This window comes from Ovis aries, chromosome 5 (genome assembly GCF_016772045.2).
Source record: "Ovis aries strain OAR_USU_Benz2616 breed Rambouillet chromosome 5, ARS-UI_Ramb_v3.0, whole genome shotgun sequence".
In the NCBI taxonomy this organism is placed as follows: Eukaryota; Metazoa; Chordata; class Mammalia; order Artiodactyla; family Bovidae; genus Ovis; species Ovis aries.
In genome coordinates this window covers 36,495,941-36,510,614 of record NC_056058.1, presented here as the reverse complement: position 1 = coordinate 36,510,614, position 14,674 = coordinate 36,495,941, and the positions used below count along the sequence as shown (strand labels likewise).

The 14,674-nt window shown below is 46.0% G+C and overlaps 1 non-coding gene across 1 annotated transcript; it reads right to left on the bottom strand.

Moving 5' to 3' along the window:
- Positions 1-2,926: 2,926 nt before the first annotated feature.
- LOC114115051 (U6 spliceosomal RNA) lies at positions 2,927-3,030 on the bottom strand. The gene has a single exon (XR_003589554.1). It is a non-coding gene; the product is annotated as a U6 spliceosomal RNA (small nuclear RNA).
- Positions 3,031-14,674: the final 11,644 nt, after the last annotated feature.

The following is a 14,674-nucleotide window of genomic DNA, read 5'->3' as shown; positions in this document are numbered from 1 at the left end:
TTCAGCTCTCAGCTTTCTTTATAGTCCAACTCTCACATCCATACATGACCACTGGAAAAACCATAGCTTTGACTAGACGGACCTTTGTTGGCAAAGTAATGTCTCTGCTTTTTAATATGCTATCTAGGTTGGTCACAGGGCTTCCCTGATAGCTCAGTTGGTAAAGAATCTGCCTGCAATGCAGGAGACCCCAGTTTGATTCCTGGGTTGGGAAGATCCCCTGGAGAAGGGATAGGTACCCACTCCAGTATTTTTGGGCTTCCCTTGTGGCTCAGCTGGTAAAGAATCTGCCTGCATTGTGGGAGACCTGGGTTTGATCCCTGGGTTGGGAAGATCCTTTGGATAAGGGAAAGGCTACCCACTCCAGTATTCTGTCCTGGAAAATTGGTCACTTATTTAATCTTTTTTTTTTTTTAATGAGACACTTATTTAATCTTTAGTTATTAATTTAAATTTTTTATCTATTTGTGGCTGTGCTGGGTCTTCGTTGCTGCATAGGCTCTCCCCTAGTTGTGGCGAGCTGGGGCTACTCCCTAGCTCTGGTGCTCAGGCTTCTCACTGCAGTGGTCCCTTCTGTTGTGGAGCCAAGGTTCCAGGGTATGCAGACTTCAGCAGTTGCAGCCCCTGGGCTCTAGAGCACAGACTCAGTGGCTGTGGCGGGTGGGCCTAGTTGGTCCAGGGCATAGGGAATCTTCCAAGATCAGGTATCGAACCTGCGCCACCTGCATTGGCAGGCAGACTTTTTACCACTGAGTCACCTGGGAAGCCCTAATTCTTTGTTTTTAACATGGAACAGTCTACTTCTGGTGGATGAGCTCTTTTTTAAAATAATTAAAGCAGATGTATAAGGTATGTTTGCTGGATCATAAATAGGCTATTCTAGTTAGCATAAAATTCGTCAGCTCATGTTTAAGCCAGAATGACTTTTTCATACCTCAGTATGTGAATATTTCTTTTATGAGAAGTATCCTAGAAAACTTTGGGAGGAGATGAAAAAGATGGACATTCTTAAAGATTAAGGAAGGGACTTCTCGGTGGCCCAGTGGTTAAGAATCCACCTTCCAGTGCAGGGGCCACTGGTTCAGTCCCTGGTCTGAGAAGATCTCGTATGCCCCAGGCAGTCAGTTCAGCTGCTCAGTCATGTCCCGCTCTTTGCTACCCCATGGACTGCAGCATGCCAGGCTTCACTGTTCATCACCAACTCCTGGAGCTTGCTCAAACTTATGTCAATCAAGTTGGTGATGCCATCCAACCATCTCATCCTCTGTTGTTCTCTTCTCCTGCCTTCAGTCTTTCCCAGCATCAGAGTCTTTTCCTATGAGTCAGTTCTTCCCATCAGGTGGCCAAAATATTAAAGCTTCAGTTTTAGCATCAGTCCTTCCAATGAATCTTCAGGACTGATCTCCTTCAGGATGGACTGGTTGGATCTCCTTGCAGTCCAAGGGACTCTCAAAAGTCTTCTCCAACACCACAGTTCAAAAGCATCAATTCTTCAGCGCTCAGCTTTCTTTATGGTCCAACTCTCACATCCATACATGCCTGGAAAAACTGTAGCTTTGACTAGATGGACCTTTGTTGGCAAAGTAATGTCTCTACTTTCTAATATGCTGTCTAGGTTGGTCATAACTTTTCTTCCAAGGGGTAAGCATCTTTTAATTTCATGGCTGCCGTCACCGTCTGCAGTGACTTTGAAGCCCAAAAGAATAAAGTCTGTCACTTTCTATTGTTTCCCCATCTATTTGCCATGAAGTGATGGGACCAGATGGCATGATCTTAGTTTTTTGAATGTTGAGTTTTAAGCCAATGTTGAGTTTTTCACTCTCCTCTTTCACTTTCATCAAGGGACTTTTTAGTTGCTCTTCGCTTTCTGCCATAAGGGTAGTCATCTGCATATCTGAGGTTATTGATATTTCTCCCGGCAATCTTGATTCCAGCTTGTACTTCATCCAGCCCATCATTTCGCATGATGTACTCTGCATATAAGTTAAATAAGCAGGGTGACAATATAACAGCCTTGACGTACTCCTTTCCCAATTTGAAACCAGTCCATTGTTCCATGTCTAGTTCTAACAGTTGCTTCCTGACCTGCATGCACATTTCTGGGGAGGCAGGTCAGGTGATCTGGTATTCACATGCCTCAGGGCAGCTAAGCCTCCACAACAACTGAGCCAGCTGTTTAGAGCCCATGTGCCCTAACTACTGAGCCTGCACTCCTGGAGCCTGTGCTCCACAAGGGAAGCCACTGCAAGGAGAAGCCCACACACTGCGACAAAGTGTAGCCCCTGCTCGCCGCAACTGGAGAAAGCCCAGGCACAGCAGCAAAGGCCAGTGCGGCCAAAAATAGATCAGTAAAAAGTTAAATATATATTAAAAAATCAGTAATAGAACTTAGAAATGATAGAATCCGCTCCCACAGAGTTAGTTCACTGGATGCATAAGGAAATCAAAAGTAACAAGAAATAAGCAAAGAATACATTCTGCCTTGGTTATTATCTATAATTGCTAAAATGAAAGCAAAAGAGTGTTGCAGATCCTGAGACTGGGCCAAGCTCGGATTACAGCTGGTCTGAGCTACAGGCACTAGTATCAGGGCCACTACTGAAGGGAGAAATGATACTGACACCACAGTGAAGATATGTATATATTACATATGTTACATTGTGGGCTTCCCCGATGGCGCTAGTGGTAAAGCACCCACCTGCCAGTGCAGGAGACATAAGAAATGTGGATTCGATCCCTGGGTTGGGAAGATCGCCTGGAGGAATGGCATGGCAGCCCACTCCAGTATTCTTGCCTGGAGAATCGTATGGCTAGAGGAGCCTGATTGGCTACAGTCCGTAGGGTCACAAAGAGTTGGACACAACTGAAGTGACTCAACACACACACACATGCACACACGCACATGTTATATAAGTTATATATATTTTTAAACTTGGAACTCTTTACAGATTTGCATGTCGTTCTTGCGCAGGGGCCATGCTAATCTCTGTATCATTCCAGTTTCAGTGTATGCACTGCTGAAGTAAATACAGGCTCTGATAGCGAAGGGCCCTAGATAACTTTGCTTTATTTATTCTTTGTGGAGGAATTTTTAAAGCTAGAAGACAAAGATGGCTAGAGGCCTCCAATTATCTGGGGCAATGGCCCTGCAATATAATCAAGATAAGAACTGACCCCTGCTGGAGACCCAAGGCCATCCAAACTTGAGTGAGTAACATGGTCAGAGGATGGAGAAGAGACTTTTCTGGGACTCCTTGCTATGGGAGCCTACTATGGGAGCCCCGTGCACTGTGATTCCAAAATCTGCATGTGAACAGTGCTATAGCTGAATTGGGAGGATAAACGGGATAAAGGTGAAAGTCTGGATGAAAATCGAAGACATGGACAGACTACATGAAGTGGTTGCGTCTACTTTGCTGTTGTTCAGTCACTCAATCTCATCTGACTCTGTGACCCTGTGGATATAGCCTGCCAGGCTCCTCTGTCCATGGGATTTCCCCAGGCCAGAATATGGGAGTGTGTTGCCATTTCCTACTCCGGGGAATCTTCCTGACCCAGGGATTGAACCCACATCAAGACTGTATGAAGTGGTTGTGTCTTCTTTACCTGAATGTATTGTGAGGATGGATACTGTGTCTGACTGGGGAAGGCTTCCCCTACCAGCATTGTAAAACAGGAGGCATGGGAATCTACCCTTCCTCCAGTATTGATTGGAAACATTAAATGGGAAACTGTGAGCGTGCCTGAGCCCATACAAGTTGCTGCTGCTGCTGAGTCGCTTCAGTTGTGTCCGACTCTGTGTGACCCCATAGACAGCAGCCCACCAGGCTCCCCTGTCCCTGGGATTCTCCAGGCAAGAACACTGGAGTGGGTTGCCATTTCCTTCTCCAATGCATGACAGTGAAAAGTGAAAGTGAAGTCGCTTAGTCGTGTCCAACTCCTGCAGCCTACAAGGCTCCTCCATCCATGGAATTTTCCAGGCAAGAGTACTGGAGTGGGGTGCCATTGCCTCCTCTGGTTGTTGATTTGCAATTCCAAACCCCAATGTGCAGTGTAGACTGGAGTTGATAGCAAAAGCCTGTGAGTGCCACCTAGTGGCCACTTCTGGGATTTGGGACCAGAACATTCACAGTTGAGAGAAAATTATTACTAAAAGACTTGGACACGACTGAGCCCCTAAGCACACACACACAGCTTGCTTTTGGGCTTTGAGATTTCCCCTGTGACTGAGAGACATTAAATAACCTTGAACCTGAAACCCTCATTATGCCTTGGGTGATGATTGAGAAATACTCTAATGGGGAGGGCAATGCCCAGGAGTGTTCCGTTATACAATGGAAGTGTTTCATACAGGAATATGCCACAGAATGCCAGGTGATACTTACTCTTCTCCTCCAGGGCTGACTCGGAACCACCTAAAGAGCTGCTGGATCATCATAAAAAAATCCACAAACGACAAATGCTGGCGAGGGTAGGGAGAGAAGGGAACCGTCCTACACTGTTGGCAGGAATGTAAACTGGTACAGCTGTTATGTACCAGGTGGTGCTAATGGTAAAGAACCTGCCTGCTAGTGCAGGAGGTGAAAGAGATGTGGATTTAATCCTCGGGTCGGGAAGATTCCCTAGAGGAGGGCGTGGCAACCCACACCAGTACTCGTCTGGAAAATCCCATGGACAGAGGAGCCTGGCGGGCTACAGTCCATGGGGTCACAAAGAGTTGGACACGACTGAGCAACTTAGTGCACAGCCACTATGGAGAACAGGATGGAGGTTCCTTAACAAACTAAAAATAGAGCTGCCATATGACCCTGCAGCCCCACTTCTGGACATACATCTGGAGAAAAATATGATCAGAAAGGATACATGCACCTCAGTGTTCACTGAAGCACGTTCTTACAATAACCAAGACATGGCAGCAACCTAAATGTCCACCAACAGACAGATGGATAAAGAAGATGTGGGAAATATATACAATGGAATAAGACTCGGCCATTAAAAAGGAAATGATGCCATTTGCAGCAGAATGGATGGACCTAGGGAGAGTCATACTGAATGAAGTCAGTCAGACAGAGAAGGAGAAACATTATAGACGTCTCTTATATGTGGAATCTAGAAAGAAATGGTGCAAATGAACTTTCAAAACAGAAAGAGACTCACAGGCTTAGAAAACACACTTACGGTTGCCTGGGGAAAGGGGTGGTTAGGGAGTGTGGGAAGGTTGTGTCCAGCGCTATATTCAAAATGGATAACCAACAGGACCTAGTATATAGCACATGGAACTCTGCTCAGTGTTATGTGCCAGCCTGCAGAGGAGGGGGCTTTGGGAGAGAACACGTATGCATGTGTGCTAAGTTGCAAGTCACTTCGGTCATGTCTACATCTGTCTGTTTATGGACTGTAGCCCGCCAGACTCCTCTGTCCATGGGATTTTTCAGGCAAGCATATTGGAGCAGGTTGCCATTTCCTCCTCCAGGGGATCTTCCTTATCCAGGGATCAAACCTGTGTCTCCAGTGACTTCTGCATTGCAGTGGATTCTCTACTGAGCCACCAGGGAAGCCTGGATCCATGTATATGTATGGTGGAGTCCCTTCACTATTGACCTGAAACTTCTACAACATTGTTAATCGGCTATACCCCAATACAAAATAAAAAGTTTGAAATTTGAAAAAAAAAAAAAAAAAGAGCTGCTGGATCCTATGGCTACAGGCTACTTGTGCAGTGCCCTATGAGCTGCCTTTCATGGCCAACAAAGAGCTGTTTGGTTTGTGGGCAGAAGCTCCGCAGTGAGTGGACCCCTTCCTATTTGGCAGGCTACCACTCTGATAGAAGAAAATCAAAGCAAATCAACTCAGGGGGCTGATTTGCATTTTTCCTACCAGTGGTGGAAGGACTGAACAATAGTAAAAAGACCCTATAGCTGGGTTTTTACTGACTCACAGGCAGGGGCCAATGGCCTGGCCATATGGTCAGGCAGAGGGCAATGGAAAGCTGGCCTGTTAACAGGATGACCATATGGGGTGCATAGGACATGTGACGCCCAGCAGAAGAGCACCTGCCAGATTTGGAGATGATTTGAATGAACAAATAGGTTTCCTAGGGTGCTCATTTGAGGTGGCCACCTGGGTCCATGAAGTAGATGGACAGGGAGATGTCATCCTCAGAGTAATGAGCAATTGAAACGTCTTTTAAATTGAAGTGTAGTTGATTTACAATGTTGTGTTAGTTTCAGGTATACAGAAAAGTCTTTCAGTTATATGTATAGTTATATATAACTATTCAGTATCACAATAATCTGAGCCTATGCCCCAACCAGTAACGTTGAAGAAGCCAAAGTTGAATGGTTCTATGAAGACCTACAATACCTTTTAGAACTAACACCCAAAAAAAAGATGTCCTTTTCATTATAGGGGACTGGAATGCAAAAGTAGGAAGTCAAGAAACACCTGGAGTAACAGGCAAATTTGGCCTTGGAATACGGAATGAAGCAGGGCAAAGACTAATAGAGTTTTGCCAAGAGAACGCACTGGTCATAGCAAATACCCTCTTCCAACAACACAAGAGACTCTACACATGGACATCACCAGATGGTCAACACCAAAATCAGATTGATTATAGTCTTTGCAGCCAAAGATGGAGAAGCTTTATACAGTCAGCAAAAACAAGACCTGGAGCTGACTATAGCTCAGATCATGAACTCCTTATTGCCAAATTCAGACTTAAATTGAAGAAAGTAGGGAAAACCACTAGACCATTCAGGTATGACCTAAATCAAATCCCTTATGATTATACAGTGGAAGTGAGAAATAGATTTAAGGGACTAGATCTGATAGACAGAGTGCCTGATGAGCTATGGAATGAGGTTCGTGACATTGTAGAGGAGACAGGGATCAAGACCATCCACATGGAAAAGAAATGCAAAAAAGCAAAATGGCTGTCTGAGGAGGCCTTACAAATAGCTGTGAAAAAAAAAGAGAAGAGAAACGCAAAGGAGAAAAGGAAAGATATAAGCGTCTGAATGCAGAGTTCCAAAGAATAGCAAGGAGAGATAAGAAAGCCTTCCTCAGCGATCAATGCAAAGAAATAGAGGAAAACAACAGAATGGGAAAGACTAAAGGTCTCTTCAAGAAAATTAGAGATACCAAGGAAACATTTCATGCAAAGATGGGTTCGATAAAGGACAGAAATGGTCTGGACCTAACAGAAGCAGAAGATATTAAGAAGAGGTGGCAAGAATACACAGAAGAACTGTACAAAAAAGATCTTCACAACCCAGATAATCACGATGGCGTGATCACTCACCTAGAGCCAGACATCCTGGAATGTGAAGTTAAGTGGGCCTTAGAAAGCATCACTACGAACAAAGCTGGTGGAGGTGATGGAATTCCAGTTGAGTTATTTCAGATCCTGAAAGATGATGCTGTGAAAGTGCTGCACTCAATATGCCAGCAAATTTGGAAAACTCAGCAGTGGCCACAGGACTGGAAAAGGTCAGTTTTCCTTCCAATCCCTAAGAAAGGCAATGCCAAAGAATGCTCAGACTACCACACAATTGCCGTCATCACACATGCTAATAAAGTAATGCTCAAAATTCTCCAAGCCAGCCTTCAGCAATACATGAACCGTGAACTTCCAGATGTTCAACCTGGTTTTAGAAAAGGCAGAGGAACCAGAGATCAAATTGCCAATATCCGCTGGACCATCGAAAAAGCAAGAGAGTTCCAGAAAAACATCTATTTCTGCTTTATTGACTATGCCAAAGCCTTTGACTGTGTGGATCACAATAAACTGTGGAAAATTCTTCAAGAGATGGGAATACCAGACCATCTGACCCACCTCTTGATAAACCTATATGCAGGTCATGAAGCAACAGTTAGAACTGGACATGGAAAAACAGACTGGTTCCAAATAGGAAAAGGAGTATGTCAAGGCTGTATATTGTCACCCTGCTTATTTAACTTCTATGCAGAGTACATCATGAGAAACGCTGGACTGGAAGAAACATTGCCAGGAGAAATATCAATAACCTCAGATATGCAGATGACACCACCCTTATGGCAGAAAGTGAAGAGGAACTCAAAAGCCTCTTGATGAAAGTGAAAGAGGAGAGTGAAAAAGTTGGCTTAAAGCTCAGCATTCAGGAAACTAAGATCATAGCATCTGGTCCCATCAGTTCATGGCAAATAGATGGGGAAACAGTGTCAGGCTTTATTTGGCGGGGGGGGGGGGGGGGGGGGGGGGGCTCCAAAATCACTGCAGATAGTGATTGCAGCCATGAAATTAAAAGACGCTTACTCCTTGGAAGGCAAAGTTATGACCAACCTAGATAGCATATTAAAAAGCAGAGACATTACTTTGCCAACAAAGGTCCGTCTAGTCAAGGCTATGGTTTTTCCAGTGGTCATGTATGGATGTGAGAGTTGCACTGTGAAGAAAAGTGAGTGCCAAAGAATTGATGCTTTTGAACTGTGGTGTTGGAGAAGAGTCTTGAAAGTCCCTTGGACTGCAAGGAGATCCAACCAGTCCATCTTTTGTCCTGGGTGTTCATTGTGAGTGAAGTCGTTCAGTCGTGTCCGATTCTTTCCCCATGGACTGTAGCCTACCAGGCTCCTCTGCCCATGGGATTTTCCAGGCAAGAGTACTGGAGTGGGTTGCCATTTCCTTCTCCAAGGGATCTTCCCAACCCAGGGATCGAACCCTGGTCTCCCACATTGCAGGCAGACGCTTTAACCTCTGAGCTACCAGGGAAGTTGTAAGGACTGATGCTAAAGCTGAAACTCCAATACTTTGGCCACCTCACGTGAAGAGTTGACTCACTGGAAAAGACCCTGATGCTGAGAGGGATTGTGGGCAGGAGGAGAAGGGGACGACAGAGGATGAGATGGCTGGATGGCATCACCGACTTGATGGACGTGAGTTTGAGTGAATTCTGGGAGTTGGTGGTGGACAGGGAGGCCTGGTGTGCTGCGATTCATGGAGTCACAAATAGTCAGACACGACTGAGTGACTGAACTGAACTGATATAATTATATATCATATATATATTATTTTTTAGATTATTTTCCATTAGAAGTTATTACAAAATATTGACTCCAGTTCCCTGTGTGATACAGTAAGACCTTGTTGCTTGTCTGTTTTGCATAACATGGTGTGCTTATTCGCTCAGTCATGTCCAGCTCTTGTGACCCCATAGACTGTAGCCTGTTAGGCTCCTCTGTCCATGAGATTCTCCAAGCAAGAATACTGGAGTGGGTTGCCTTTTTCTTCTCCAATATAACATGGTGTGTATCTGTTAATTCCAAACTCCTTGTTGAATCCTATACCACCCCCTTTTCTCCTTTGATAACTGTAAAGTTTATTTTCTATGTCTGTGAGTCTGTTTCTATTTTGTAAATAGGCTCATTTGTATAATTTTTAAAAATGATTTTATTTACTTATTATGGGTCTTCGTTGCTGAGTGTGAGCTTTCTCTAGTTGCGGCAGCGGGTGGGGTCTGCTCTGTTGTGATGCGCAGGCTCATTGTGGTGGCTTCTCTTGTTGTGGAGCACAGGCTCTAGGCAAGTGGGCTTCAGCTGTTGCGGCACACAGGCTCAGCAGTCGTGGGCCAGGGCCCTAGAGTGCACAGGCTCAGCAGTCCTGGTCCAGGGCCCTAGAGCGCCCAGGCTCAGCAGTCGTGGGCCAGGGCCCGAGAGCACCCAGGCTCAGCAGTCCTGGTCCAGGGCCCTAGAGCGCCCAGGCTCAGCAGTCCTGGTCCAGGGCCCTAGAGCGCACAGGCTCAGCAGTCGTGGGCCAGGGCCCGAGAGCACCCAGGCTCAGCAGTCGTGGGCCAGGGCCCGAGAGCACCCAGGCTCAGCAGTCCTGGTCCAGGGCCCTAGAGCGCACAGGCTCAGCAGTCCTGGTCCAGGGCCCTAGAGCGCACAGGCTCAGCAGTCCTGGTCCAGGGCCCTAGAGTACCCAGGCTCAGCAGTCGTGGGCCAGGGCCCTAGAGCGCCCAGGCTCAGCAGTCGTGGTCCAGGGCCCTAGAGCGCCCAGGCTCAGCAGTCGTGGTCCAGGGCCCTAGAGTGCCCAGGCTCAGCAGTCGTGGGCCAGGGCCCTAGAGCGCCTAGGCTCAGCAGTCGTGGGCCAGGGTTTAGTTGCTCAGTGGCATGTGGATCCTCCCAGACCAGGGATCGAATCTGTGTCCCCTGCACTGGCAGGCAGATTCCCACTCGCTGTACTACCAGGGAAGTCCCATTTATATCATTTGTTAAGATTCCACATATAAGTGATACCATATGCTATTTGTCTTTCTCTGACTTACTTCACTTAGTATGATAATCTCAAGTCTATCCATGTTGCTGTTAAATGATGTGATTTCATTCTTTTTATGACCATCATATATCTTCTTTATCCATTCATCTGTCAATGAGCACTTAGGTTGCTTCCATATCTTGGCTATTGTAAATAGTGCTGTGGGTATATATGCAGAAATGGGCTTTCTGGATCATGTGGCAACTCTATTTTTAGTTTTTAAGGAACTTCCACACTGTTTTCCATAGTGGCTACACCAATTTACATTCCCACCAGTAGTGTAAGAACGTTCCCTTTTCTCCAGCATTTATTATTTATAGACTTTTGGGGATGGCCATTTGACTGGTGTGAGGTGACACCTCATTGTAGTTTTGACTTCCATTTCACCAGTCACTAGCAATGTGGAACTGATTTGGAGGTCTAAAACATGGGGAAATAAAGGCATAAACGGCTGGTTTACACACCATTATGAGTGTGCACTTACACACAAGTGGGTGGGGCAAGGGATAGTCCCCCGTAGTTAGAATCCTCTGCTTTTGCGGGGATGGTATTTGGGAAAGAGGAGGTGGGAAAGATGGTGGTATAATTATTTTTCTTTTTCCCTCGCATCACTTCCACCTCTTTTGTCCTACCTGATGCAGTGGTCCAGAACCAGGGCTGCAACTGCAGGTGCTGAACGCAGGGATGACCCCTAAGAAACTGTAACTATGCCTTTAAATTTTTATGTCAGATTCTTAAGGGCCTGATGGGGTGGGTTGTGCCTTCACCCAACTCGGCAAAATTGGGGCTGAGGGTGAATACCGCTGTATTGCTTAGTGGTTGGGATAGCCCACCAGTTCTGCCCCCTTTCAACCCTACCCACAGGAGTGAGAGTGGCCTTGGGGAGGGTAGGTGCTAGACTAGATTTGTATTGCTGCTGGCAGTCTGTACCAGCACAGTGGCCACCGCTAACAGCCCTCTCCCCAAGTGGGAACATTAGGGTTTGAATGGAGAGGAGGAAGAGGAATGGTGTGTGTGTGTGTGTGTGTGTGTGTGTGTGTGTGTGTGTGTGTGTGTTTTGGTCTCTCAGGAGTGTCTGATTCTTTGTGACCCCATGGGTCCACCAGGCTCCTCTGGCCATAGAATTCTCCAGGCAAGAATACTGGAGTGGGGAACCATTCCCTTCTCCAGGGGATCTTCCTGACCCAGGTATTGCAGGCCGGTTCTTTACCATCTGAGCCACGAGGGAAGCCCGTGCAGAATGGTAGCTGAACATAAAGTTTAATGATTTATGCAGTTTACATTGGTACCTCGAGAGAGGCTCAGAGTAAGATGTTATTGCCTCTTAGTTCAGTTACACCAGATGCCTGAAAGGATGATGACATGTTGCTGAGACCACTCCTGCTTTTACAGCCTGAAACAATTGAAAGGAAGTCACAAACCTGAATGACATCCATCACTCTGGGAGACATTTCCATCACTGAACTAATTCTTACTGGCTGAGTGGGACTCTGGTCACAAACCAGAGGTTTTCCAGGATATGTCTGCTGCCACACTGCGATAGTGTGCAACCCTGGCATTGTTATAATACTTATATTCATAGTCACATGTATTGGGGAAATTCAGTTAAAGCCCCTTGAAGAAGTCAAATAAGTGGAAAATGACTGGTCTCAGGAAGAACTGGATTTACCTAATTATTAGCTAATTTCTAAGGTAAATAGTTCTGTACCACTTTATCATAAGATACAAAGGGGACAATGACAATTGAATTAGTACAAAAACATGAAAATGCTTGTAGGACAGATGAGTTGTTTGTTTATCCCTACTCTGACAGGGACACTTGACCCTGTATTCAGCTCAAGAAGCAACAGTTAGAACCAGACATGGAACAATTAACTGGTTCAAAATTGGGAAAGGAGTACAACAAGGCTGTATATTGTCACCCTGCTATGCAGAGTACATCATGCAAAATGCCAGGCTAGATGAATCACAAGCTGGAATCAAGATTGCTGGGAGAAATATCAACAACCTCAGATATGCAGATGATACCACTCTAATGGCAGAAAATGAAGGGGAACTAAAGAATCTCTTGATGAGGGTGAAAGAAGTGGGTGAAAAAACTTTTTTAAACTCAACATTCAGAAAACTAAGATCATGGCATCAGATCCCATTGCTTCATTGCAAATAGAAGGGGCGGGGAATGGAAGCAGTGACAGATTTTATTTTGTTGGGGTCCAAAATTACTGCAGATGGTGACTGCAGCTGTGAAATTAAACCGTGCTTGCTTCCTTGGAAGGAAAGCTATGATAAACCTAGATGGCATATTAAGAAGCAACGACATCACTTTGCCAACAAAGGTCCGTCTAATCAAAGCTCTGGTTTTTCCAGTAGTCATGTATGGATGTGAGAGTTGGACTATAAAGAAGGCTGAGCACCAAAGAATTGATGCTTTCGAATTGTGGTGCTGAAGAAAACTCTTAAGAGTCCCTTGGACAGCAAGGAGACCAAACCAGTCAATCATCAGGGAAATCAACCCTGAATATTTGTTGGAAGGACTGATGCTGAAAGTGAAGCTCAATACTTTGGCCACCTGATGCAAAGAACAGACTTAATGGAAAAGACCCTGATGCTGGGAAAGATTGAGGGCAAAAGGAGAAGAGGGCGTCAGATGATGAGATGGTTAGATAGCATGGCCAACTCAGGGAACACAAATTTGAGCAGACTCTGGGAGATAGTGGAGGACAGGGAAGCCTGGCATGCTGCAGTCCATGGGGTCGCAAATCACTGGACATGACTTAGTGACTAAACAACAACAAGAACCTCAACACTGGTCCCCAACTTTTCGGCAATATGATCATTTTGCTGTCAGAGCCTTGGCCACAGGCAAAGGTTTTCCTGTGTCTTAAAGAATTTAACTGTCCCAAAAGAGGTCTGGATTTTGCCCTCAGGTCCTGGGAGATACCTTTGTTTTCCCTAAATTATGCTTTATTTTCTGGGAGTGTTGGGCTCAGTTCAGTTCAGTCGCTCAGTCATGTCTGACTCTTTGCTACCCCCACGGATTACAGCATGCCAGGCTTCCTTGTCCATCACCAACTCCCAGAGCTTGCTCAAACTCATGGCCATCCAACCATCTCATCCTCTGTCATCCCCTTCTCTTGCCTTTAATCTTTCCCAGCATCAGGGTCTTTTCAAATGAGTCAGTTCTTCACATCAGGTGGCCAAAGTATTGGAGTTTCAGCTTCAGCATGAGTCCTTCCAGTGAATATTCAGGATTGATTTCCTTTAGAGTTGACTGGTTGGATCTCCTTGCAGTCCAAGGGACTCTCAAGAGCCTTCTCCAACACCACAGTTCAAAAGCATCAGTTCTTCGGCACTCAGCTTTCTTTGTATCCAACTCTCACTCCGTACATGACTGCTGGAAAAACCATAGCTTTGACTAGACGGACCTTTGTTGGCAAAGTAATGTCTCTGCTTTTAATATGCTGTGTGGGTTGGTCATAGCTTTTCTTCCAAGGAGCATTGGGCTAGCCAGAGAAAAAGACCTGATTTAGGGTGGGTGCTGACCGCACTTCAGGGTGGGGACTACTCACACCGGAAAAACTGCACAGGTGATTTAGCATCACAGGGTGTCGGTTGATCTGCAGACCGAGATCAACCGATCAATGTCTTGCCTGAGTAACTCAGAACAGCCTCCCTAGTGCACAGTATACTGTGTATGTCCTGGCTACACAGAGAGAAGGAGCCCCACATTTTTCACGTCTGTAGACTCATGAACTTCTTCACTTTGTCTATCTTAATCTGTATCCCTTCCCTGTAAGAAACTGTATAATACAGTGTATATAGGGAGTATAATAGCTTTGAGCAGGTTCTGTGAGTCCTTGAAAATTGCTGCTCCCAACAGTGCTTGGTGAAACCCCTGAGTTTGCAGTTAGGGTCTGAAGTGATGGTGGTCTCATGTGAGTGTGATCCTTCTCATCTCTACCCTGTACCGTTTGTTAATCTTCTCACAAAGCTTAGTAGGGATCTGAATGATGAGCCTCTCCCTCTAACTGCCAAACAGGTAAGGACTTGCACTCTTAAGAAAGTAAGCAAAACAAAATAATATAGGACTTCCCTGGTGGCACAGTGGGTGGGAATCCATCTGCCAGGGCAGGGGACATGGGTTCAATCCCTGCTCAGGGAGGATTCCACATGCCACGGCGCAACTAAGACCCTGTGGCCCAGTTACTGAGTCCGTGCTCTAGAGCCCGGGAGGTGCGGCTGAAGCCTGTGCATCTAGAGCCTGTGCTCCACGAGAGAAGCCGGCGCAGCCAGGAGCCTGCACACCGTGACGGCGGCCTCACTCAGGCAACCGGAGAAAGGCCGTGCGCAGCGGCGAAGGTCCAGCAACGCCAAACAGTAAGTAAA